This window comes from Python bivittatus, unplaced genomic scaffold, assembly GCF_059951505.1.
Source record: "Python bivittatus isolate LINGU-HERP-01145 unplaced genomic scaffold, Pbiv_v1 ctg000020_np1212, whole genome shotgun sequence".
Classification (NCBI taxonomy): domain Eukaryota; kingdom Metazoa; phylum Chordata; class Lepidosauria; order Squamata; family Pythonidae; genus Python; species Python bivittatus.
This window is the reverse complement of record NW_028277030.1, coordinates 22,481,418-22,508,671: the sequence shown is the minus strand read 5'-3', so window position 1 is coordinate 22,508,671 and position 27,254 is coordinate 22,481,418. Positions and strand designations below refer to the sequence as shown.

General features: G+C 38.0%; 1 long non-coding RNA gene across 1 annotated transcript in view; it reads left to right on the top strand.

Annotated features, from left to right (window-relative positions):
- The window catches only part of LOC148217002 (uncharacterized), a 59,468-nt gene that overhangs the window by 11,199 nt on the left and 21,015 nt on the right, over positions 1–27,254 (top strand). Inside the window, exons 3-4 of the long non-coding RNA XR_015797817.1 lie at positions 21,042–21,209; positions 27,113–27,180. This is a non-coding gene — a long non-coding RNA (uncharacterized LOC148217002). The remainder of the gene's footprint in view (positions 1–21,041; positions 21,210–27,112; positions 27,181–27,254) is intronic.

Sequence of the window (27,254 nt, the reverse complement as noted above, 5' to 3'; positions counted from 1 at the left end):
GCTTGCACAGCAGCCATGCAGTTCCAGGAAGATACAAATTTGAGTTTAGAAGGTGCTAAGCATGTAGGGACAAGGCCCATCTTCCCCACTTGGGATCCAAATATCTGTACTTCTCCACAGCTGAACAGTTGTGCCTTTCCTTTGTTGCCTGTTAATATCTTATCAGCTTCAATTAGTAGTTTGGATACTCATTTTTTTCCTTTTACACTATATTGTTCTCTGTAGCCTCTTTAGCTAACTTCCACTCATTTGAAACTTTAGCTTCCCTGACACTCTTTATAATTTATAATTCTCGGCTACCTGTATGTACTTAGTGAACTGATCCTCCTTCCATCTCTTGCATATGATTTTTCTTTTACAGAAGTTCATTAAGCTTCACACTGACTTCTGTTGTCCTCCATTTCCCCCCTCACTAGAATTATTTTCAATTCTAACTTCCTTTGATTGTTTAGTGTCTTGAAACCATTCAAGTCCCAAAGCATTGTGATGATGAAATCGCACATTGCTGGCCCATGTTGTCCAGCACAAATGGAAAACAAGCAAACAAACAAAGCAGGAAAATGTATTAATATAATGCAACATTTTCATCTTAACAAAGTTATGAAAATCTTGACATCTTGCAGATACTTTAAAAAAGGGGTGGCTGGAGATTGTTAGAGACAAGTCAGGATGTGCAAGGTCTCTAAACAAAGTGCCTGTTGCTCCATTTTAATTTCCCACAAGGCCCCACAGCAGTGTGGAAAATGTAAATGTCCGTGTACCACACCAGATTAATCCACAACTGAGGGCCCACGTTGTTGGTGAGCTGCAAAGGTGCTTCTGCCTTGACAGTTGACCTACTGTAGAACAAGACAGGGAATTGCTCCTGATGTTTTAAGTATACCCTCTTCCAACATGTCATCTTCACTTCCATTTCTTCAGTGAGTGTCCCTGCCATGTGGAGTATGAAAGATAGCTAGTAGTAAACTGAGTTTTTCAATTGTGGCACCCAGTTGACAGCATATCCTTCAAAGAGCTGTCTGCTGGTGACTACAGCATTGTCTGGAGAAAGGCAAAGCTCTTTTTATTTTCCCAAGCCTCTTTAATCATGTTAACAATTTTAATGTTGTTTTAGCTCTGAAGATATTTTACTTCTCTACTCTTTATTCTCTTTGATCAGTTTTGAATTTACCCAGACAACCTCTTGTATTTTGGCTTCATCAATCAAGCGTTCCTCCCTAAGAAGGGAGGTTTATTATATTGTTTGGACAACAGAAAAGATTCAGCGTCATATGGCACGGCCACTGACACATCAGTGTTGGTATTTGGAAATAATTTTTAAAAATTAGTATGTTGAGAATCAAAGTATTGGTATAGCCAATGTTTAATACTATCCCATGAGTGCAAGGAGAGAGAAAAGAATGTGATAAACACTTTCTTATTTATAAACATGAACAGTGTCTTTTAATGAAAGAGAGGGAGCTGAAATCCATTGTCTCCTCTCGGTGCCCTTCTCTCCCAAAACATGATTCTATTTGTAGTCCAACTTAAGTGGTATTATTTGATGACTTGTGCTGTTTCCTCTATGAACATTTGGCTTCTAGATCAGTTTCGTCCAAGAACACAGGGATACCTAGAAGTACATTGTTGTATTTAGAGTTTGGGAAACGAGTTAAGAACCAGTTTACATCGAAGGTTGTACAATTGTAACTCTCCTCAGGTATCATTAAACTGTATAACCTCTATTCATGGACAGGGGAAAGGAGGCAATTACACCAGAGCCGGCTCACCCTGTCTAGTTCCATATGTACAGGACAACTGTCCCTTGAAAACCAGGTTTCTCAATTGTATGGAAAGATTTCATGCTCAGATGCTTCCTGTATGTAAACAGCAAAGATATTACCCAATTCAACAATAATTGAAGGGGGCTTTTGTTAAAGAATTAAGTGCCAGTTTTATTTTATCTTGAATCTCATGCTGCTTATGAGGCTGATTGAAATGATTGGAGATGACCTTTCTGGAGAAGAGTTGGGCTTTTGACTATGCACAGGCCTACAGATTTTGCAACACATACACTATATAACACACCCTAAAAAGACTGGAGGATAGAATGCGAGAGAGAAAAGAATGGCAGAGACCATAAATCAAAACCTCAGGAGTTTAGTGTCAAAGCCTACTGTATAGCTTTTGGGAGGGTGGAGGGGGGTGAGGCTGGCATTTTTTTATATGCTCCATTTTTGAAGTGGTGATTTCATGTTACGCTTTTGTTAAAAAATTGTTTGCTGTTCTGCATTTTTATTGATTATGTGGCTTTATAATTTAATCATGTGAATATATTTTGAATTTTTAAAACCGATTTAAACTTTTGAACTTATTTGAACAGAGATTTTTTTTTTTTAGCTGCCATGAAAATTGTGTTTTCTTTATTTCGGTTGCTTTATTATTCTAAGACATGTTGTAATACGTTCAAAGTGAAATTGAAACATAGCGCAGGGCTTCAGAATTAGTTGAAAGGATTTATTCGTTGTAAAAGCTTAGGATTTTAAGAGATCATCTATTGTATGCTACTCAAGAATTTTTAGCTGAAACTAAAAAGGAGTCTTCCTCTGGTGTTTGAGTAATAAACCTGATTTGCAAGACACTGTGTTTTATCAGACCTCCAACTATCACTCTATAAAGAAATACTGTACAAGTACAAAATGCATTTTAATTAGTTGTGATCTCTCAGTGGTTATCTTTGGTAATGTAAGATGAATTTGATTCCTCCCACAGGGTTTTTATTTTTTTTAAGTGAATTTTATAGACCGTATCTACATAAAACGTTCTTCCAAAGATGAATTGTTTAAGATTGTAGGAATAGTTTGCAAGATTTTGGGCCTCCTGTTTCACTGTGGAGTTGACTGATGAGAAGGGTGAGGTACTCCTTAAATGCATCACATTCCCTAAAGTGTAACTGAAATAGGTTCTTCCCCATTTTCATGGGTTCTGCATTTCTGCTCATGAATTAGTGAAATGATAAGATTTGAATATTTGAGAGAGCTGTGCTTACCAGTTTTTTGTTTTTTGTTTTGGTACTGGTTGATTTTTGCTGTTTGCCGTTGTTGGGAGAGGAGAAGCTGTATTACAAGCCCTGTTGTGGGGGGGGGGGATAAGGGGAAAATGTCCCCCCCTCCAGGTAATCCTACCACTCTATCCCATTTTGGGAAAAGAATAAGAGAAATAATTGTGGACAAATGCTTAGAATTATTGAGCAGGGAAGGTAAAGAGGATGGGTGGAGGGAAGCAAGAGGAGCAACCAAGGTAACTATATGGTTTTCCCCCTCTACTTTTTAGGTCCTTTTCACTTTCAGTATTTTAACTTTTCTTAAAAATTTGCCTCATCTAGTTTTTATTTCCTCATATTAATGTATATGTATATATAGATATATAGATATACACACATACACACGCACTTACACACACACATTCAGTAACACTATGATGAAGATCTTAATATTAAGTAATTGGTTCAAGACTGAAACTATTATCATATCACTAATACTCTGATGTGGGTTATAGTTCTTTCTTTTCTATCTTACATTCAACTTTGTTTTTTAAAATTTATGTTTATTAAGAATTTTACTTTATGTAAATCTAGTGAGAAAAGGAAGGAAGGAAAGAAGGAAGGAAGGAAGGAAGGAAGGAAGGAAGGAAGGAAGGAAGGAAGGAAGGAAGGGAGGGAGGGAGGGAGGGAGGGAGGGAAAAGTTCAAGAAAGGGAAAAAAAAGAAATTAAAATTATGAAATATAATGACTTCCAACCTTCTCTTCAATAGATAATTACAATGTTACAATCCTCTCTCCCTCTGAGATGTTATGCAAATCCCTCCAGCCCCTCATTTAGTCCACATCTTTTTAAATCCTCAAACCCATAAATCATCAATTCATTTTTTTTATTTTTTCATCAAAAAGTCCATGTAAAGTCTCTAGTCTTTCAGAAAAGTTTTTGTTATTTTTTTCTCTGACCAAACAGGTCAGCTTTGCTATTTCTGCAAATTCTGACATTTTCATAATTGATTTTTCCACTGTGGGGATTTCATTGTTCTTCCATACAATCATCTTGCTGCAGTTACCATATACAAAATCAGTCTACTATGAGTCTTTTCTAGTTCATTGTTTATGAGTCCCAATAAAAAGAGTTCTGGTTTCTTCACAATATTTATCTTTAAAATCCTTTGCATCATTGCATGAATTTGTATCCAAAATTTCTTAGCTTTCTCACAAGTCCACCATGCATGATAAAATGTCCTCTCGTGTTTTTCACGTTTTATCTTATATTCAACTTTGGATGAAAAGTTAAATAATCCTATGCTTGTAACACTGGCATCCTAAATAGCAGTTAATGCTGATAGAATTTTTACTTTTCTCTTTTTCTTTTCAATACTTTAAGGTTGGGGGTGAGTGCTGGGTGGAAAGTAATGGCTTAGGGTTAAGGCTAGAGAGATTAATGGGCAGGGAAAAGAAAGAGTTGCAGGCTGCTTAAGTATTATAAAATCAAGCTGAACATTTTTTTTTTTAACAGGGAATGTGAAAATGGCTAGCAATTTGAAGTTTGGTTTGCTGGTAAGGTTGCTTCTGAAATTTACTAGAGATTTTGGAGATCAAGCAGTGAAAGTAGGGTGGAGGCAAAACTTCCTATAAATGGGAAAATGGCCCACCCCATAAAACCCACAGAGCTATACAGTGATGCAAATTCTAATATGGAAGCTTTGCAAACTGGAGTTCCATTTTAGCTGAGCTGGAAGAAAATCAGCTGAACTGCTCAAGGAGTATGACGTGGTATGAAAAAGCAGCAAGGTGCCAATGCTAGGTCATCACAAAGGTTCCACATGGGAAGGCCCTCTTTGTCTTTTGTCTCTAGTTTTCATCTTTTCCGAATCACTCTGAATCACTTCAGACCTTAGATAAAACTGATCACTCAGTACTTTCCTCCTTATCATACATAACAATTTCAACATACAGCAGAGATGCTGACAGTACACATGCATTTCATTTTGCAGGATTTGCTAGATGTACACATGTATCTTAAGATCAAATATAAAATCATGAGATAAGTTTAATCTTCTATTGCTGTCAATCGAGGTGTTGTTTTGTTTTTCCAAACTTTCTAGCTACTATTTCCTCCCAGAAATGTGACTATGAATTAAGACCAATGGATGTGGGTCTATTCTTACAAGTTACAAAGGAAAAACTTTTTCTACTGACTCATCTGTTAAAACCATTTCTTTGATCTATTTGTTGGATTAATATTTCAACTAACATTAGTGAATGATTGCTGGTGAAGACTAGGGAATGCAGAAGATGGGAGCTGTGCCTTTAGCAAAATGTAACACTGAGGCCATTTGTACCTAAGAGAAAGAGTGTCAGTAATAATAACTTTCCTTTCCTGTCTGAGAACACTGAGACCAGGATAATTAAGGAAGAGTCTATTTATATTGCCTGCTGAGAAATACAGGCAGATACTTATCCATCATGCCATACCATCAGGGAGGCCTTTTCTGGGATTTATTATATTGGTGAATGTCAGGCATGTCTAGCAGGTAAGCTAAAGGTCATTTGGAGTCAGTTTGTGATATGACACCAGTCAAGGCCCATAGCTTAACAAGAGGGCACATCACTGACTCTAATTCAATTTCTGGTGCCTTCAGGCAGGATTGAGAAGGATTGGCTGGGTTTGTGCATGAAGATAAGCTATCATAGTATCTGTTGGCTTAGTGGCATATATAAATGGTTGTGGTTAATTCAACAAGCCACATTATTTTTGCCATTTAATCACTGTATTTTGTCTTTTAATATTGTTACCCACCTTGAATTACTTGTTTGAATAAAAAAATGGGATAAAAATGAAATAAAGAAAAAAAATGGCCCCGAGAGTTGGTCAGAAGGTAGTCCTATTGACTTGATTTCCAGTCAACCCTGTAAATACATATAGGGTGGTAGCATTTTCCCAAACCTGGTCCCAGTCTTTCATTTTGAACTCATCCTGGTATAAAACTGCCATGTGTTTGGTTTCCATGAAATTGTTTTTCTGTCTTTTATATTGTAAAGGCTCACACAAAACACAGTCTTGCATGACTTTCTTAAGTTTGCACTTTCACAAACAGCACTTGCTCTGCCCAGATGTGTGGTAATTGGGACTCAAAGGTGAAGTATGAGTTCAGTTCATCCATCAAGATTTTTTGGACAGGCTATTGTACCTTACTGGGTTCTTGGTGTTCTCTGAGCTTGAGTCTCTTCCTGCAGCCATTTCTTTACCAAGCTGGCTGTTTGCATGTGGTAGCTTGTCCTACAATACTTGATTGGAGTATTATTATTTCCTTGACTGATTTTTGGGTGAGGTATTGTTTCTTTTTTATTGTTCTTGTTTATCTGGTGCTGGTTCCTATTTCTCTGGAAGTTGGTTAATAGGTGTGGGATAAGAAGAGATGTGTTTATGTTTGTTATCCTTTTTACTTGATCTTTGGTTGCTTCCTTTCTTGAATGGTTTGTAGATGGAGCTTATCTCAATGTATCTATTAAAGGCTGATTCTTCAGAGTGTCATGCCTCTAGGAATTCTCTTGCATTTTTGGATCTGGCTTGGTCCAAGAGGTCTACATTTTCCTATTAAATCAATGCTTAGGTAAGGAGGAGTCAGCACCAAATAGGCAAGAACAGTAAAAAAAGAAACAATAACCTAATCAAGGAACCATCAAGGAAAAAAAACACACCCCCACCAAGACTGGCAGGGCAAGCTTTTATAAATAAACAACCAACAAACCCACTTCCCTATGCACTGATGATGTTACCTAGCCTGGTAATAAAATGTCTGCAGGAAGTGAAGCAACCTCAGAGAACACCAAGAACCCAACAGCTCAATCCTGAATACATACTGTATATTCTCCTCTATTTTACCTTAGACTGAATGCAGCTTAATATCAATTGCTGAAAGCTAAAGGCAACAGTTCTTCCCTCACCTCAGGCACATCAGTTCACATTGTTTTAAATCACAATGTCTCTTTAGAATGGAAAGAACATTTTTCATGTAAATCTGTAGAAAATCAGCTAAGATAGACAAAGGAGCATGTGCTTACAGTTGAGGTTTTGGCAGCAGATATTCTATGCAATTGATGGTTAAGATATTGTGGTTCAGAACTGGAAAGCAAATAATTCCTGAGTGGAAGGATTCTACAGTTCTGGGCAGCTGATCCTGTAATAAAATGAATAAGTAATAAAAATCCACTTCCTGTTTTGAGAGTTTGTATTTCATACTTGCAAAATTCACCTATTAAATTCAAATTTCATGCTTCAATAAATAAACCTGGTACCTTATAAAATACTCTCCCAGCTGTTTTAAAGTAGAATCATTTTATTTAATGTTCCTTTGGGATTTACACCAATAAGGAGAACCTAACATTTTGTGAAGAACTTAATGTTTTGACATGGAAAGAACACAGAACTATAATAAAGTATTTCCCAAAATTCTCTTATATTTGAACTCTTTCACAAGTAATAATATTTTTGATCATTTATTTACCAATTGAAAGGAAAGGGGGGGGGTCTATTTCATAATGGAGCTCTAGGAAATATATTGGATTTTTTCCACCCTCAGATTCAACTATTTAGCAGATGCAAGCTTAAAAAAAGAAATGTATTCATTACTGATAGCAGATCCATCTCATAAGAGTTTATTGTATGAGACAGAAGAACAAACTATATCCTTCATCAGCCAGCCCAGATCAAAAAAGTTTATTTTGGAATATGAGCTAGAGAAATAGCATTTCTTTCTCTTTGTAGCAAATTTCCAATAAAAGTTTGCTGTTTGTTCATGACACCCCAAATCACGCTCTGCTGTTTGGCATATCACTGTATCTATATCTGCACTGTTTTTGTTTTTGTTTTAGTTGGGCATGAAGAAGAAGGCTTCCACTGAAGATGCTATGGAAAATGAAAGTGGCTTTTAATTAAGAAAGAGACCCGCTTTCTTGGCTCCCATTCTTTTTTTTTTAATATAATTTTTATTAAGAATTTTAATTACAATAGTAAAAACGAATACAAACTAAACTAAGAGAAAGAGAAGAGAACGGAGAGAAAGAATAAAAAGTGCAGGAAAGAAGAAAAAGAAAAGAAAGAATAAATAAAAAGAAAAGAAACATATAAAGAAGTGACTTCCAACCTTCACCACAAGTATAAACAAATATAATAATTCTTCACCCCCTATAAGGTTAAACAGATATCTCTTCTTCCCATATTCCATCCCTTATCTATAAGCAAATCCATAAAACATTAACTTTTCAATCCTAGTGTGGACTTCTGGCAAGGCAATGGGGGACTGAAGACAGCTCCGCTTTTAGCAGAGCTGATGACTGTGACAGAATGACCCAGCAAATGGATTGGTGCCTCAAAATTCCTCTGAAGGGGAGGTGAAGGGGAGGACCTGGGATTACCCATAAACACTCCATACAGAGGGTCCCCATAAGGAGACCATAAAACAGTGGTCTCTGGTGGGTTTTAGAGCTCTGGGAGCTGAGGAAAAGACAGCTTTGCCCAAGCTGTGGTTTGGAACCTTCAAAGTGACACTGGGTTTGCCCACTTCCTTTCTTAATCACTTCTGGAAATTGCCTGTAACTGCTTTTTGGACATTAAGAATCTTCAGAATAACAAGCTTCATCACACCGGGTGATCCTCCTTCAATCCTCAGTGAAAGAATTTTCATGTAAGTTTAAGGATTTATTTTTTTCTTATTTTAAAATAAACAACAAAAGGGTGATTAGAACATTGACTTTGGAAAGTTACAAATGGACTAAGGGGCCAGATGGATTGGAAATAAGATTTTGAAATTATAAGAATCTTTCCTGTGGGTTGTTTAAAATCCTATTAAAAATATATGAAGATTTTGAATCTAAGTATAAGAAGTCTTCCCATGGGAAAATGTTGTGGATTAGAGAAAAAACATGAAAATAGGAGACTTTGAAGGCTGGACACTAGAGGCAACCAGAAAGAACTAGAGATTATAATTAAAGGAGAAGAGACCCACTAACACAGAATGGAGAAAAATATTTTAACTTTGGAAGAATTCAAAGATATTTCAGAAAAAATGCATTTAGAAATTTCTCTTAAGATTGTCTGCTACCATAAAAATGAGTTTAAAAGAGGAGATAGAAGAGGATATGACTGAGAATCAGGCTGTTTTGGATCTGGATTTAAAAATGACAAGCTATAAGAATATGAAAAACTATGTTGCACTGGATTTCCAAATGAAACTGGCTGATATCTTAATAACTAAAAGGGACACACAAATAATAAATCAGAAGAGTAATCTGGACAACTTTCTTATCCTGGACTTACAAAAGAAATGTGTTACACTTATGAAGGAGTTCCTGAGAAAAGTCAAAGAGAAAAAGAAAAGAAATAAGCTTTTGGGGTTAAATTTAAAGGGATTAAAGGGAATAAACATCAAGACTTTTAAAAGCAAAAAGAAGGAATATAAAGTGGGTTTATTTGATCAATGTTAAAATATATATGATGTTCTTTCTAATAGCTCTTAATGACTTTTCTTGACCAGAACTGAATGACAAGACTTTAAAGATTTGTTTAAAGATATGGGAAGAAGAGATTTTTTGGTTGTGTCTTCTGAGAAAATGATAAGCTATGGTGTTAAAAATAGGAAAGGAATACAAAGTTGGCTTATTTGCTTAAGAGTGGGTTTATTTGATCAAGGTTAAAATATATAAGTTGTTTCTGGTAGCTCTCAATGAACTTTTTTTTTAACTAGGACTGAATGATGAGGCTTTAAAGATTTGTTTATAGACAAGAGGTAAGAGATGGGAAGAAGTGATTTTTTTTTTTTTTTTTGCTGTATTTTTAGAGAAAGTGATAAGTTACAGTGTTCCAAGTAAAAGGAAAGGAATATAAAACTGATTTATTTGATTAAGGTCAAAATATACTGTATGTTATTATTTCTGGTAACTCTTAATGGACTTTTGCTGATTAGGATTGAATGTCTAAGCTTTATTCATGTATTGATAAGAGATGAGATATGGGAAGAAGAGATCTTCTGGTGAAATATCAGAGAAGGTGATAAATTACTGAAGTTGTCTGTACTTGCCTTGATAGAGGGGGAAGTCATTTCTTTATATATCTCTTTTCTTTTTTTTTATTATTTGTTTTCCTCTGCACTTTTTCTTTTTTCTTTTTTATATACTTAGTTTGTATTGACTCTTTATCTTTGTCTTTGTACACTTCAATAAAAATTATTATTAAAAAAAGCTTTTCCTAACCCTAACCCTAACCCTAACCCTAACCCTAACCCTAACCCTAACCCTACTGTCTGAGCTACGTCTGGCAAGGCTTTGGTTTCTTTGCCCTGGGTAGACCTTTGCAGTTCTTCCAATTCTACTTCTGTGAATACTTTATTTCATGTTATAAATCAGTGTTGATCTGCTACCCTCTGCTCTGTTATTTCTGATTCTGGATGTTCTTTCCAGAAGTGGTGCATTCTTTTCAGATATCCTCTTCTCATTGGACTTGATTTGTAATAGCAGCTCATTATTTCTTTGTTTTCAGTCTTTTTATATTTGCAATGGGTAAACAACTTTTCTTCCAATAATTCTGCAGCTGCTGGCCCTGGTTGCTCAGCCAACAGTCCTCAGTCCTGTAGCCCACTTGTTACCAAATGTCCAGGAACTAAAACACCTAGCATGACCCAGGTGGTGACCGCTCCGGTATGGGTTTCTGTAAATTACGTCTTGCCATATTGTTAATGGGAGAGACACTCTTTGTCTGGCTCCTCTGATGAGACCTGTCCGGTATGGTTGAACCTCTGGCATAGCTCTCATGCTCCTTGGAGCACACAAGCCCCACAACCATGTCAAGGTAGTGCCTTACTGGGGGATGATGATGATGATGATGATATTTGCAATGATGGAGCTCTGCAGAGATGGAAAACTCATGTCTCTCCTGTCCTTCTGGATCCTGAACTTCAACTTTCTGAGCAAGTTCTTTATAGGGGAGCAGACTTTATTTAGCATGGATGAAACAGAGAAAAGTTCTGATCTGTGCCCCCACCCCTTTTTTTTTCCAGCAGGGGACCAGCAGATATGCAAAGAGCTGAGCTGCCTGTTTTTTTTTAAATTGCTTTTTGTTTTCTGCTGTGTAGTGTGGGGATGTTGTTTACTCCAATACAGTAGAAACAGTGTTGGTGTGGAAGTGCCTTTATAATGCGTTTCTGCAATCTAAAAATACACAATTTCTTTAGAATTTTATTATCTCTTTCTATCCTACTTTCATTGCCCAGGCAGTGAACGGTCATGGTTAGAGGCAGAAGGAAAAATGTCTTGTTGAACAATTGCTAGAATATCAGTCAGTTCTGTAATTTATTATGCTCTAAGATCAGCACTGGAATTTTTAAGACAGGGTGACTATTGGTAACTAGACAGCTTCCCTCCATTATAAATGCTCAGATGTTTTGTCTGCAAAGAGCTAAAGAAATGGACACCCCATTTACTGGAAAAAGGGAAAGGAGAGAGTGCTAGCAATTTATTTCATCATTATGTGTTTGAGATAGATTTGTTCCAGTTCTAGAAGTTAGTGTGTTCTACTTGGGAAGGGCTGGGGACTAGATTCAGTCCTGTGTAGAAGTGCCCTCTGTTAGTGACCTCAGTAGAAAAGCAATTGCCCCAATTGATTTCCTCATCAAATAGCTGTAGTGACAAAGATAACAAACTTTGTTATGTTTATATACATATATATGAACGCCCCACACACGCACATATATGCAGCTCAGCCTAGAAAAGCAATTATTTTGGGCAACCATTTCTTTTTAAGACTAACATTTTGAAGTAGTGAAGCTGTTTGCAAAACTTTCAAAATATTCAACCATATTGACACAAATTTAAAAATCGAAATTACACTAAGTCCTTATTCTTTGATCCAGACTATATGCAGCCAGCCTACCGTTCCAAATTACTGATTTTTCAGCACACTGCTTAATTTTTTGGAAATATTTTTATTTTTCACCCCCACTTCTACAGTTGACACAGACCCACCATTTCCATCACCTTCAGACCAGCTTTTCTTGGCTTCAGGTCTCTAGAAATGATATAATATCCTTTTACACTCCAAGACATTTAACATACTGTTCCAACAGCTGAAATCATTTTTTTTGTTATTGTTGTTGTGGTTTGGTCTTGCATTTTTAGGATCACATTGAACTGAATGAAGTAAGGGCTTTGGCATTTCATCTATGGAATTTGTAACGAGATGACACTCCTGAGTATTGAGATAGGGAAATGAAATAAAAGACTACATGATCAGGGCCCATTTCTATGTTTTGAGATAAAACAAACAAACAAACCTTTGCCTTTGGTTGGAACCTAGCGATGTATTTCTACGAGCAAGCTTGAAGATTGAGCTATTGAAAGAACATATATGATGGAAATACCATTTTATGTTCCATTTTTAAAACCGAGTTGGAGTCCTATATACTGTACGTTTATTGATCAGGGACCAGGACAGAAGCCAACTAAATGGAAATGCTGTAGCTCAAGTGAGGCCTTTCAAAGATTGGGCTATAAGAACAAATACTACCTTTTAAAAACCCTTGTCCCAACTCATGTTCTAAGATCTTGCTTTGCTTGACTCTACTCTCATAACTTTTGCTTCTTAGCTCGCATAGTGAGTTTCGGTTCTTTTCCAAGCACTGTGTATGCTTCCTCCCCTCCATCATTCGTTATCAAATCTCTCTCTTTACTTCCGATAGCCTTGATCTGTCAATCGCCTGCTTCCTTCCGTTCCTCCAGCTGTTTGAACCATGCCACCTATAATGTTCCTTAATGCTGCTCACTGTCAATGTTCTTTCCCCCACGCAGGTAAGGAATCTTATGTTTTTTATTTGTCTCAAGCTGGAGCATTATTTAACTTGTCACTGAAACTAGAGTCAGACTTTTGTCTGCAAACCCTGCTTGTCTTGACCTCATCTTAGCTGATGTTTCTCAATTACAGACTTTGCAACAATTACTGCTGCAGTATCTGATGTTACGACTGACACAACGTAGAGCCTTTTTAAATGAAAAAGAGCTGTGTAAATAAGTGAAAACTTTTCAGTTCCACCTCTACACTACACCTAACCCAGATATTTTAGGATTTCATTATGGTTCAGAGTGCATTGCCAGATGGGTTCCTTCACTTTTACTACTGTGTTCTTAAAGTAATGGTTTATTCTGATCTTTGTGCCATTTTTAAACAGCTGCATATAAGAAGCAGCAGTGCCTTGCCAAATAACAATAATAATGTAATTCATTCTGTAATTAATGTAAGATTATCTAGCCTTAAAAACAACTTTAACTCTGTGCTTTCATGAACATTTAATTTGAAGGGTCCACATTCAAAACAAAACTAATGGTTTGTTTCAAAGGTGAATAGATATGTAAATTAATAAAGGTGTTTTTAGATTATGGGGGAAGTGTACATACAAATACACACTCATACATTTTAATGGGCCTTAGGGATATCAAGAAATACATTTCCATTTTTCTTAAGATATTGTGATATTTTCTCCTTACTCGAAAGCTCTAAAGTAAGATGTAAGTGGAGACATTTCTGTCGAAAGGAGCAGGAGTTGAAGGCTGATAAAAGTTTTTTTAAAATATAGTGAGGAGGAACCCATGTACAGAATTAGCTTAATCTGATTGCCTGCGGAGCCGGATTTTTTTTTTTAAATAAGCCAGTAAGTCTTCGGATTTCCCAGCATGCAATCTTCTCTATTCCTTCTTCTGTAGTTTATGGCAGAGTTTGCTTGGTTGCACTGTCGGGAAGCCTGATCTCTTCCAAAATCTCTGTAGCGTGCCATAGTGCTGCTTGTAAGAAATAGGGATTCCTTGGGGTATGTGCACATTAAAATGTTGAAAAAATGGTTTACATTTAATATCCAGCCTACTGTCATTCAAAATTAAAATAATAAAGTCCAGTAAGTGACAGAAACTCTTTAAATGCAGCAACACTAATGGGCCAATCAGTCATACTGAATATTCAGTGTTTTAACATATGTGTTGATATCAAAAAAATGTTAGAACCTGGAATTTCAGGGTAGTGTTTCAACTTTAAATCCTTAGTGAATTTTTGCAGAACAGGGAAGCACTGAGTTCAATTTTTAGCAAGCCTGCATGTATGTAAAATGTTTTGCTCACAAGATGACTTGAGTTTCAACTCTGCAAAATAGCATTTTATTTTTAGGTAGCAAGCAGGATTTAAAATGTGAATGACTATTAATCACCCCAGTGTGACACAGTGTGAAGGCAGCAAAAAACTAATTTACCATTCCTATACAAATGAATTAGTCCATGGAAGATTTGGGGGAGAATGAACTAAGTTAAGTCAGATCAGCAAAATATATGCTAAACATCTACAGGATAAATTAATTGACTGGCTTGAATCTGAAAACATGCTGATGGATGAACAGGCTGGGTTTAGAGCAGGTCAATCAACGTTAAACCACACTATGGTCCTTAATACCTAGTAGAAAAGTATACCCACAAATCTGGACAATCCCTTTATGCAGCATTTATTGACTTTAGGTCAGCTTTTGACCTAAAATATCTAGATCTAAACTGTGGCATAAATTAGAAAATACCACAATAGACAAATGTCTATGTTTGCTGCTCATTCAAATACATGAGAATACAAGATTGAAGGTCTGGTGCAGTAACCAAGGACATGTCACAAAGGAAATACCAGTAAGGAAGGAAGTTAGGGATGTGTATTGCCTCCAGTTTTAGTCAATTATTATATAAACTCATTAGTTCTTCACTTAAGTAACTCTACTTTTCCTCCTCCCAAATTAGCCCATAGCCATATCAATTTACTACCATATGCCAATGATGCAGCCATTCTGTCTGACTTCCACTGGCCTGAAAAGAGACTTGAGATCACTTATGTATTATTGTACTGAGGAGGACCTAATAATAAATTTCTCTAAGACTAAGATTCTTACTTTTTCCAAATGCCCAAAACAGAGAAGCTGGAACTCAGGTGGGCAGCCCGTTGAGCAGGTTAAGATCTTTAGGGACAATTTTTCAAGCTTCAGAAAGCAGAAATGCCCACCTGGGTTATACGTCTCGTAATGCACAGAGATCTGCATCAGCTATTCAAACTTACTATTTTTCCAGAGGAGCACAGTTTATCCCTGCTGCAATTAAGATGTTTGCAGCTAAAGCCCAAACACAACTGCTATATGGGGCTCAGTTAGGGCCATGTAACAGCATGATTACCAAAGAATTCAGACAAAATGTTTGAGAAGCATCTTTCAGGTCGCCCGCTGTGTTCCAATGCAGTACTTCGACAGGAAGCAGCCATCAGTAAACTTGAATCCAATCTATGGATAAATATCTTTACCTACTGGCTAAAACTACACCACAATCCTAGTGGACTGACTCATCTAATCTTGGCAGACAACTTCAAATCTTCCTGGGAAACAGCTATCCAAAAGAAACTGAGCTGCTGTGGCTTTTCCAGTGAAGCTGTCTTAAATTTAGGGCTAGACCAAGCTAGATCAATATTAAGGCAAAGGATCTTAGACATGAAAGGCCAAACAGAAATTGCTGCTTTTTCTCACAATATAATTGTAAATAACCAAATTTTAGCACCTAAACCAGCTTTATATCTATATTACATTACAATTCCTAAATTCAGGGCAGCCTTTTCTTTAGCTTGATTTAATGTTCTCCCCACAGCTGTTTTGGAAGAGAAATATAGGAAACCCCCTTATGAAACTTGATACTGCCCCTGTGACACGGGTGCTGTAGAAACCACAGCCCATGTTCCTTTGTATTGACAGGTCTACAGGGACATTTGGCACCAATTGATTACCCCTTTTTTTAATCTAAATTTCTGGGGCACTCCGATAATTTTTATTTGCATTTTTTTTGATAGACAATCAGGATAAATCTCTCTCTTTCTAAAAGTAGTAAAATTTTGCTCCCTTATGTGTAAGCTTCACCCACAAATGGATGCCAACCGTCATTGATGGTAGGGGTTAACTTTCTTTGTTCTAGTGAATGCATTTTTATTGATCAATGACTGAAATAAAATTTCTGTCTATCTGTCTGTCTAAGTTACTTGTTTCTGAATATGTGACTCTGGGATGTCTGGGAAGGAAAAAAGACTGCTTATTGAGATCCTCTCAGACGGCAAAAAGTTGAATCTGGGTGTAATTTAGAGAAGGAGTGTTTGTTTGCCCTGTTTAAATAGGGTGAGGAATATTGCACACCATGCAACAAGAGCCTAATTTCAGCAGAACTGTTAGTTTGTGTCAAGTGTGTCTGGAGTCACTATCCTCTGTTCCTGAAATCCTTCCCTCTTGCTCCTAACGCTTTGTGATTTTTTAATGCTCTGTGAGGTTCGTGCATATAAGTGTGCCGAAGACTGCTGTGTAAGTCTGTGATGGATTATTGCTAATATATTGCTTCAGGTACAGGTATTGAGTTAAAAGCCAGGTTAGTAGAACACCTGTGAAAAAGGCATTAAAATTACAAGGAAGCAGGGAACTGAACTTTCCTGATCACTAGTGTGTGTGTGTAGAGCTAGCAAATATGTTTGAGGATCTTTACCAGAATAGAAAAATGAGAAGACGCAGTGTACAATGGGAGTGGCTTTTCTATTGTGTTGTAAGATTAAGCTGTAAAATTTCATGCCAGGCAAAAATAAGGGCAGGCAGTGCAAACAGTATTTTCTCCACCCTTTCACTCTAGAATGTAGAGGAAAAGCAGCCTTTTCCCACCAGATGTCAGCAGAGCACTCTGTAAACTCCAGCGGCCAGTTACTCCCAGCCTAACAGAATTAAAAGCTTTTATACAGAGAAGTAAAAAACAGTGACCAAAGAAGCAATCTACAAATTGCTTTGGATAACACATGCTAAGGGATTGGAAGAAGAGATTCATTTCCTTTTGGAGTCACTTACCGGATCCATGTTTCCTTATTTGCTTCGTATTAATAATGTAAAAAATTATTTTCCATCAGTAAGAATCCCAGCACAATAGAAAACAATTTGCCCAAGTACCTGGAAGTTGGCCTCAGTGAAATCAGTGATGGACTTCTTAGGTTGCAGTCTTGTTCTTTCAAATCAAGGGAGAGTTTGTCACTGACATTCATGGAAGCAAAATCAAACCCTCCCAACATATTACCAAAATCATGTTGCCTTATTCACAGATTTAGTAGGGTATACAGTAGATGTCATGGTTGTCTCTTGGTAACCTATATCTTTCCTTACCATAGAAAATCTGTTGAACAAAAATGGAACAACAGCATGACTGTTGTTTGACCTTGTCATTGTGGTTTGAAGGCCACCAGCTTTTCACCACATATGACTGTGGTCCATGTGGCATTTTTGATGTAGTAGGGGCAGCCCCTACCTTACCTTGGCTGATCTCAGGAGGTCAGCCCTGGCTAGTGATCGGATAGATCACCGATCTGTAATGTGCCAAGGAAACTGCACGGACACAATCACTAGGAAGTAAATGTGACTTGAGGGTGTCTTTATTTTTAAGCTGTGCCTGCTGTGCTATAGTAAATCAGGTCTCTACCATTTTTAAACAAAAAACACTGTAAATGAAAACTTAAATCTAGAAATTATCAGACAGGACAATACACAACTGATCATTTTAGTGCTGTTGTTAGCAGTTAAAACAATTATTCACAGAATTAGCATTCAGTTAGGGATCACACAGGAACCAAGCCTGTATTGGTTAGATAAGTGTTATATTGTTTATTCAAATGAGGCTGAAGGTATTTGAGTAACTTTTATGCTGTTTTGTTCATCAAGACTACATTCCATACTTCTGTGTGCCACGGAATAAGTATATGCAGATTTATCACATACACTTCTGGCTTTGAGCAATATTTAAATATGTTGCCAACAGTAACGATAACCATTTGTCCAATCCTTGTAAGGCAAGCGGGCTAATCTTTTTTCTTTGCCGCTGCAGCTTAAATATAACTAATCTTCTGAAATACTTCTTTCTTAGATGCGCATTCAGGTTTTGTCCACACAATCTATATTTTTCTAAATGTCATACACAAATTTTACTCTGGATGGCAGTATAATATTTAATATAGCATATATAGCAATGTTTCTCAGACATTGGCCTCAATTCTGTGTTGTGCAACTTACAAATGTCTAATTTTGTACATTTCCTGTACCCCAAATTTCTTTCCAACTTTCGCTGCCATAAAGTGTCACAGGGAATACCATTACTTGCACTGGACTAGTTCATCGTCTTCCAGTTCAGCTTCCCTTAATACATATTCAGCATACAGGCTGCATAAGTAATGAGAGAGTATACAGCTTTGTCTCCTTGAGTGAGCTGCAGCCAGTCAGTTTCACCATGTTCCGTCCAGGGTGTGGCTTCCTGACCTGTCCATAGGTTTGCATGAGGACAATGAGATGTTCTGGGATTCCTATTTTCTTAAGCACATTTAGCAGCTTGACATACGTAGTTGAGACAATCTAGGGCTTTTCTATAATCAATGAAGCATATATTAACTTCTTTTTGGTATTCTTTGGTTTTCTCAATTATCCTGTTTGCATCAGCAGTTATGTCTCTTGTTCACTTGTTTTTTAAAACCCAGCTTGAACACTTGGCATCTCCATTTCCATATAGAGCCATAATCTGCATTGGATGATCCTAAGTCTTGTTTTGCTACCATGGGAAATCAAGGATATTGTACAATAGCTGGTACACTCTATTAACACCATACTTTTATGTGTTGAACCTCATTCATAAGGAACTAGAGGAACTGTGGAATTAAATCAAAGAAGTTGTTAAGGATGAATATGAAAAGAGTCTGCCAAATGGCAAGACACAGAGAACCATCAAAATCAAGATATCCTTTCTTTGATATTGGTATATAGATTTATCTCTTCCAATCTGTTGTGCATTGCATGATTTTCCAGACTTGCTGGCATAATTTGCTTAGAACCTTTACAGATTCTTCTTCTGTGGTTTGCCATATTTCTGTAGATATTCTATCAGTTCCTGTAGCCTTCTAACTTTGTAATGACTGAAATACTGATCTAACTTCATATTCCAGTACAAAAGCTTCTTATAAGCATGGAATATTCTTCTAAATTATCCTGGCTGTTGACATCTCTACTGTACAGAATTTCAATATTCTCCTTCCATCTTTATCTGATTTCCTTGGAATCATTTACTACCTCTCTGCTGGCATTCTTTAACATGCCAGTTCAAGATTCCTAAGTTTGGAGATCTTTTGGAAAACATTCTTTTTTTCTGGTGTCTGTTTCCATCTTCAGTGTCTTTACAGATGTTGTTGTAATACTGCTTCTTGTCTCTTCTAACAGCTCTCTGAAATTCTTTGTTAAGTTCCTTCCTGAGATGTTTGCCTTTCTTGGCTTTGGGTTATCTTTCTGGCAATTTCCACCATTTATTCTGACATCTAGTTAGCTTTTTTCTGTGTCTTGGCATTTGGCAGTCTCTTTTCATATTCATCCTTAACAACTTCTTTGATTTAACTCCACAGTTCCTCTAGTTCCTTATGAATGAGGTTCAAGACATAAAAGTGATTCATGATGTTCTCCTTCAAAAAGGTGGATATATGTTTCCTGGAAATTGCTTGGCTTTCCTGTTCCACTTTAACTTGACTTGGAATTTAAACATGAGCAGTTCATGATCTGTTTCACAGTCAGCCCCTGGCCACATATTTGCTGTTATAACTGTGCCCTTTCACCTCCTTATACCAGTAATATGGTCAATTTGATTTCTGTGTACTCTGTCTGGTGATGTCCATACGTATAGGCAATGTTTTGGTTATTGGAAGACTGTGTTAGCAATGAACAAGTCATTAGATTGGCAGAAACTGATAAGATGTTCTCCTGTCTCCTTTTGCTTTCTTAGTTCATACAGTCCAACTATGCTTTCCTCCTTAATATTTCTGACTTTGGCATTCCAGTGTCCAACCACAAGATGTCCAGCCCATCTTCCTTGCGTATTCTGTCAAGACTTTATTGCATAAGAGCCATGTGAGGGAATGAAGGTGCTGTCTGCATTTGGGAAAAACAGCTGCAGCCAAGCAGAAATGCTTCCCACCCCCACTTCTCCAAGGCTCAGCTCCACTCATGCTTTTTCTCAAAGGGCCATAAAAGTTTACACCCCTAGAAACTTGAGAGGAGATGGGCTCATTCATTCATTCCCTCCACCCCACTCACAGTTTATTCACAAGTATTTATGCCGGTGTTCCAGTTGTCTGGCTAACTGAGCCATACCGTGACATTTTTAGGAATGTGCCAACATCCATAGGCAACCTCACCCCACCCAGGCCCTTAGCCTACAAAAGTGTGGGTGCATAGAAGAAAAAGTTGAGTATAAGAAGACAACAAGCAGACAAGGAAGCGAGAAGTGATGTCTGAGAATGTACAATATTACAGGCAAGCAAGAGAGCTATCAGTCAACTGCCAGGACCACAAGCTATGGTAAGCAGCTTGTGGTCCTGGTGTGATTCCTGCCTGGAGCTTAGCCTGGAGCTCAGCAGCAACCAGGAAAGGAGCAACTGCGCTGAGGCAAGAACTTTTGTGCAAGTGCAAGAACTTTTGGAGGGAGGCAAAGGTGGTATGTCACTTTACAAACTTTAAGACTTTTACTTGTTATAAGGTATATATACTATCAAAGACTTATTTTTGTGGCTACATCAACTTGCAAAGCCTACGAGGGTGGAGTTAACGCAGGGCAACAGCCTATTGTTAGGAAAGGTGTGTGCTACAATAAAATATGTTATATAGTTACCTTCTATGCTGTGGTGTGTCCAGTCCTTGGAAAACAAAGAAACCTCACAAGCCATGAAATAAAACAGGTAGCACTAACCATCCTTTCCTGCGCTGGAAGGCTGTCTGCCAGCTTGATTGTGGATAACAAAAATCTCTGCTGCTGAGAATATCCAGGATTCCATATTCACAGTAAAGGCCAAATTGTAACGTGCAAGCCACACTGCACTCAAGGCAGTGTAATCCTAACCTACTTTTCTTTCATTTTGTCCTTGCAGATCAAAAATGTAGCTATTTCTGGCTGAACAAATGTGAAATGCAAATTGAAATGTGGGGGACGATGCTCTTTCGGTAATTCCAATGAAACAAAGAAGCAGAGGAAACTCACCCAGTGCAGAAATGCAAGAAGAGAGTGAAAAAACGGTTTTTCTAAATTTGCAGAGAAGGTAAAGGCCTTTTTACAACTTGCAATTGTAAAGTCATGTATCCAATAACAGATGGAGGTAGTATAGTACCTTACTGCATAGTAAGACTTAATGCTCATCCCATGGAAGCTGAAGCATGCCATGAGTAATGCTCCATAGGCTTTAAGGCAAACCTTTCATAGGCTGCGGAAATCCAGATGACCGCTAGACCGCAACAAAGGATTTTCTACACCTCTTTGTTGCTGTCTAGTGATTGTCCAGGTTTATTTTGCAGCTCTGCGGTCCCTATTTTCTTTTCTCTCCCTCCTCCTTCCTTCACAATCAGCAAGGAGGAGGAGAGGAGGAAGAGGAAGAAGCTGGCAGGCAGTGATGCGACCACTGCTGAGACAATAGTTGTCTTGAAGCAGCAGCAGCAGAGGAAGAGGACATAGTAGCAGACTCCTCCTTTACTCCTCCTTTCCTTCCATACACAATAGCTTCTATAAAGGCCTCCCACTTGAGCTTCCATGCTTGGAATGAAAAAAAATCTAGATGACTACTACAGTAGACTTGGCAGCAAAGAAATACAGAAAAGTGGGTTTGGATTAGGAACTCTGGTTTCTCTTCTGATTCTATACATCTTTCAACAGTTGAGTATCTCATTAATATCTCATGTAAATATTTGTTATTCTCCGCCACATTTTTCTTTTCCATACTTTTGGATCACAGAAAAGCTATATCAAATGCATGGAGCAGGAAGATGTTTGTTTAAGGGTGCTCAAATGTTCATAAGAGTTCAAATGATTCGAGTTTAATTCTCTCACTCCCCTCCCAATAAGCCTTGCAAAATGTGTTATTCCAGCAAATTGTCAGTATTGCTTGGCACCAGGTCCTGTGAAAGTGGCGTGCCGGCATGAGAGGGCTTTTCCCTGAGCTGGGCTAAATGAAACACTAGTTAGATGCATGGAAGACAATCCCTTAAATAGGAAAATAAACATCCAGAAGCACAGGATGAACTGACTGGGATGTAAGTTCCATTGATCTCTAAAGTCAGGGAGAGGAAATGCAAATAGTTTTTCTAAGGGCGATGAGAGGTCAAAGGTTTTGGAAATGTGCATCTCAGCAGTGCTGGCTTGCAAACATTACTGGGCAGTCAAAGAGGGGATATGCAGTTCAAGAGGTGGGGAAAAAATCAATACCTGGGAATGCTCAGAAGAGGAATGCCTCAGCAAAGCATAAGCTAAGACAGAAGGAGCTGCAGGACAAAATAGAACACAGCAATCCGATGCAAAATTATTAAAGAATAGTTATATTCCCATCCTCCTGGGCAACTGACCCAGCCTACCCCATACTTTTCTGGCTCCCCTCAAAATCATGCTTTTAAATTGTAAAACAGGTTTGGTATGTTGCACTGGGAGCTTCTTTTGCCTCCAGAGTATGGCAAACATGCTATAAGCGAGCAAGTAAGTGAACACAATACAGTAACTGCAGAAAGTCACTGAGTGCCCCAACTGTCTTCGCATCGTGACAATAGGAGAGCTCCACTTGCCTTTTTGGTTATGGTTGGTGGTGATGGGTGAAAAGAGCAGTTGAATCGGGCTGCACCTTCTCAAATGCTTTCTTCAACAAAGGCAGTTTACAGATTCAGCTGTGAGTCCCCTCACTCACAGCTGAATATCACTGGCGCGATATGGTTCATGGGGTCACGAAGAGTCGGACATGACTTAATGACTGAACAACACCTCACTCACTTTGTGGGTCATCTCACAAAGAAAGCAGTGAAATTGAACCCCATATTAGTCGATAGTAGGCGGCTCTTTATCAGATCTGTAGTTTCCAATTCACCAGAGAATTAAAAGTAATATCAATTTGAAAATTACAACTATACAAGTTGGACCGAGTTCTAGTTGGACAGGGACAAAGCAACTGCGAGACCATTTTTGACGAAAAACCTGCAATATTCTCTGCCAAAGTTTAGCTTATTCTCTACCTGCTTCTGTACTGCAATGCTAGCCTTAAAACTTGGCCAGTTTTAGAGGATCTGAGAAATCCCTGCTTTTGTGACATTCTGGTTTCAGCTGCTAAAAATAGTGATGAAACCAGTATCAAAAAGAAGCTGATCGGAGATTCACTATGAAGCCCCATCCCTTCTTAATAACTCCATGAGAATATAGACCTCTTAATATATGGGTGCTTAGAACTTCTAGAATTCTAAAAATGGCATTATATGGCCTGAAGCCAGAAAGAAAAAAGAGAGGGAGGGTTATAGAACAGGGCAGATAGGAGGTTTTAGAGTTTCTAGTCATGCACAGCAGGAGGTAGAATTTAGAACAGTCTTTCCTAACCTGCTGTCCTCCAGATGTAGTACTTTAAGGCCCATAATCCCTAGCCTGCATTTATGATTGGTTTCACAGCTTCTTGCATGGCATGTAACACCCCCTTTAAGATTTCTATGTATGTGCCTTATGTTATGGGCCCCTAGGGGATACAATTATTAATTGCTGTCAGGCTACCAAATTGATGGAATCTGAGTCAGATAAATCAGGGTTGTGATGAAATACAAGTCAGTTATGTTAAAGAAATAAACAGACCAGCCCGGCATCAGCACTAGTACTCTTGATCCATACACCCCCTACAGCCCATTTGGGATGATGCTTTCAATGTCAGTTAGCCATTAGCCCCCAGTCTGGCTTTGCAGATAGCTTTGTTAAAGTGCCAGTTGCTTTCTCTTGGGCTGAATAATGATAGCTCTGCTTATGGTTGGGAAGTACACCTAGGTTTTTTTTCACACTGGATCTTTGCTATCTTCCCAAACGTCCACTGTGTAATGGGAATTGGTGCTGACTGAAGCTGGGCACTAAAGCAGTCCTGTTGCCCCAGAGACGTAGGAAGTGGAGAACGCTGGGCAATGCCATGCTGTCTAGGGACCAGATTGTGGTGGATGAAGACAATAATGGTGGCCAAGTTGACTGTAAAACTCCTGTGTGGCAGAGAGTTGGTATGAAGGAGATATCAGTTGCACAGTGCTGAAGTCTGGGGTCAAATCATATGTGGAGAGATAGAGAGGGAGAAAAAGTGAGGGGATCAGTTCATAAATGGAGAATCAGGTTCATGACACTAGGCTGTGTCAGGCACCTCTACCTGTTGATTGATTCTGCATACACAGATCGGTGCATGAGTTATATATGCACACCCTTTCTCCCTGTGATCTTCTTAGGGCTTTGGCAAAGGTTCAGATTTCAAGTAATGAGAATGGTTGTTTTCCAAACTACTTTTAGATACGATCTGCCTTCATCCAGTCCCAAGAATGAAAAACCTAGAAATAAATGTTCACAGCTGAAATGGGATAGAACACATGCCAGTAAATCACACATGAAATGAAAGAGCAAAATACAGTTCTATAACATTGGACACATCTGTTAGGTGTTCATAAGCAAGCAAAAAGTTGCTATGTTCTTGCATCACTACAGGAAATATTTTATCAAAAAGCTGGCTCTGCTTCTGCAGGTTAAGGAGAGATTGCAATATCTCTTCCAGATGTGCTGTGTTTCAGATCAGAAAACATTATTGCTTCTCCGTGCTTAGTAGAGGCAACCTTTTTCACCAGAGTAGAGTTTGACTGGGGGCTGCATAGATTTTATTTAGCTACTTTTGCACCCATGGGGAAATCCACTTTGGTTGTAGCCCAAAGCAATGTCAATTATAGAAAACTCCAGTCCTTTGTGAAGGCTACAGAGGACAATGAATATACATTATTCCACAATTGTGTGTGTAGATTTTGAATTCTAATAAACACATACTGCCAGATTAGAAATGGGGAACATTTGTCTGTGATAATTGCCTTGGAGAAAGAGGCTGAACTTCTGGAAGCTAAACAGAACAATACAGCTGTAATGCTACTGCAGTTGGTCCTGAATACTTTCAGAGCAATTACATATTTATTTGGTCTATTTTTTTTTAAAAAAAAATCAGATCAGAATATGGGGATTTATAAGTATAAAATTTAAATCACCATATTAGATTAAAGTGAGGGTGGAAAATCTGCAATCATCAGATGCTGAACTGCAGCTTTGCTTACCTTTTCCCACTGGGCACTTTGGCTGGAAGTCCTCTGAGTTGTCATTCAGCAATATTTGGAAAGTCAAGGCATCTAGACTGAAGGCTAATATTGTTATTTAGTGTGGTGGAGAAAAATGGATGTAACAAACAAAATGGGGGATACACACCCTTCCTCCCTATCTTTTGGACATGACCAAAGTCAAACCTAGCTCCTTTCTTTGCCTCATCCTATCGGGGATCCTCCAATGTTCATCTCCAAACAATGGACTTCCCCAGTTCTCTTACTGCTCCTGAAAGGGCAGTTTTGCCTTAGAAATAACTCCTGGCAGTGCCTTGTTTCTCCAGAATTTACCTACCAATCAGATCCCTAGGGTTTCCCGCCCTGTAGCCCTCAACTTTTAACAAAATCTTTGCTTTCTCATCGTTTGGGGCTCCTCTTTCTTGTAAACCCTAACCCAATGATTGTTGAATAAATTATTGGTGATTTCTCCTCAGTGTTGTGCTCTATCCTTCTGAATTTTCCATGATAGTTAGTATAAGTAGTCCTCACTTAACGACCACTCATTCAGTGACTGTTTGAAGTTACAACAGCACTGAATGAGGATACTTATGACTGGTCTTCATAGTTGTGGCCGTCACAGCATCCCCATGGTCATGTGATTACAATTCAGGCACTTGGCAACTGTCTCACAATTACAAGGGTCACAGTGTCCCATGGTCACATACAAACAAAGTCAATGGGGAAGCCAGCAGGAGGTTGCAAATGGTGATCACGTAATGTCATGCTTAACAACTGTGTGGGATTTGCTTAACAACAGCAACCTAAACTCATAAGACAGCATGGTCATGTGACGTTGCACTTTATGACTACATCACTTAGTGATGTAATTGCTGGTCCCAATTACCATAGTTAAGAGAGGACTGCCTGTAAATGACAGTAACATAGCAACAGTTTTTAAAGGCTAGGAGTTTTTACTCTTTACTTTTATAAGATGTCCTAATTTAGCCATGAGTCTAATGTAGCACAACATATTCATCAATTAAATTATTTTCCCCACATTATTAGGCATATAGGTTTCTGGCAGTTGATTCTATCTAGGTGTTAAATACCAAAATTTATTTTCTGAAATAGTTTGCATGAAATCAAGTTAGGAGAGTGAGATCATGTCTGTTTTTAATATTTGTTTGTGTGTTTGTGTCTGTCTATCCATCCACCCTGAGAAGGTAGTAGCACTTCAGAAGCTAAGCAGAACTGACCTTGATTAATACTTGATTGGGAGACTGGCGGGGAATCCTAGGACTGTTGGCTAGGCTGGGAAGTTGAAGAGCAATCCCAGAAGAAGGCAGAGGCAAATCACCTCTGCTATTCTGCCAAAATAACTAGATGGATGCAGTCATCAGAAGTCCAACTCAACTTGATGGCATCTTTACCTTATATAACTAATAGTAGCCCTGAGTGTTCTCCAAATTAGATTTGGATTACTGCATTGGGAGGGGGGTTGTGTTTTTCTGCCACATTTGTTTCTCATTTCATGACCTCTCAAAGCCGCTAAATTTACAGACACCTGGTATCAGAACGTTTTCACAATAGCAGTACTAAAAACAAGACTTGTTTAATCTGGAAATTGGAAAGGATGAAAGGTTAAAGCTGCCTTCCACAGGACTCTGAGCATAGCTGATGAAGGTTAAGGACTCCCCATGGAGCCTATATTTTTTACTTATTTATTGATTTACTTACAAAATTGCTTGTGGTTGTGTAATCTTTCCTTATGTCCAGATGCTCCCTACATTCTTAAAAATCATAATGGTCTTTATTTCTTTATTTTGTGCCATATTTAAATATGTAATTGAATGCAAGCATATTCTCATTATGCTATTCCCTTTAGAGGTAAGCAGTATTATGCCGATTGCAGAGAAGGAATTAGCATGGGAAGCCAAAGAAGTTAGACATAAGGTAAGAAAAAGAAAAGGTAACACAGCTGAACTAGTTTACAGCAATACCATTCACTATAACTTTCCATGCCATTC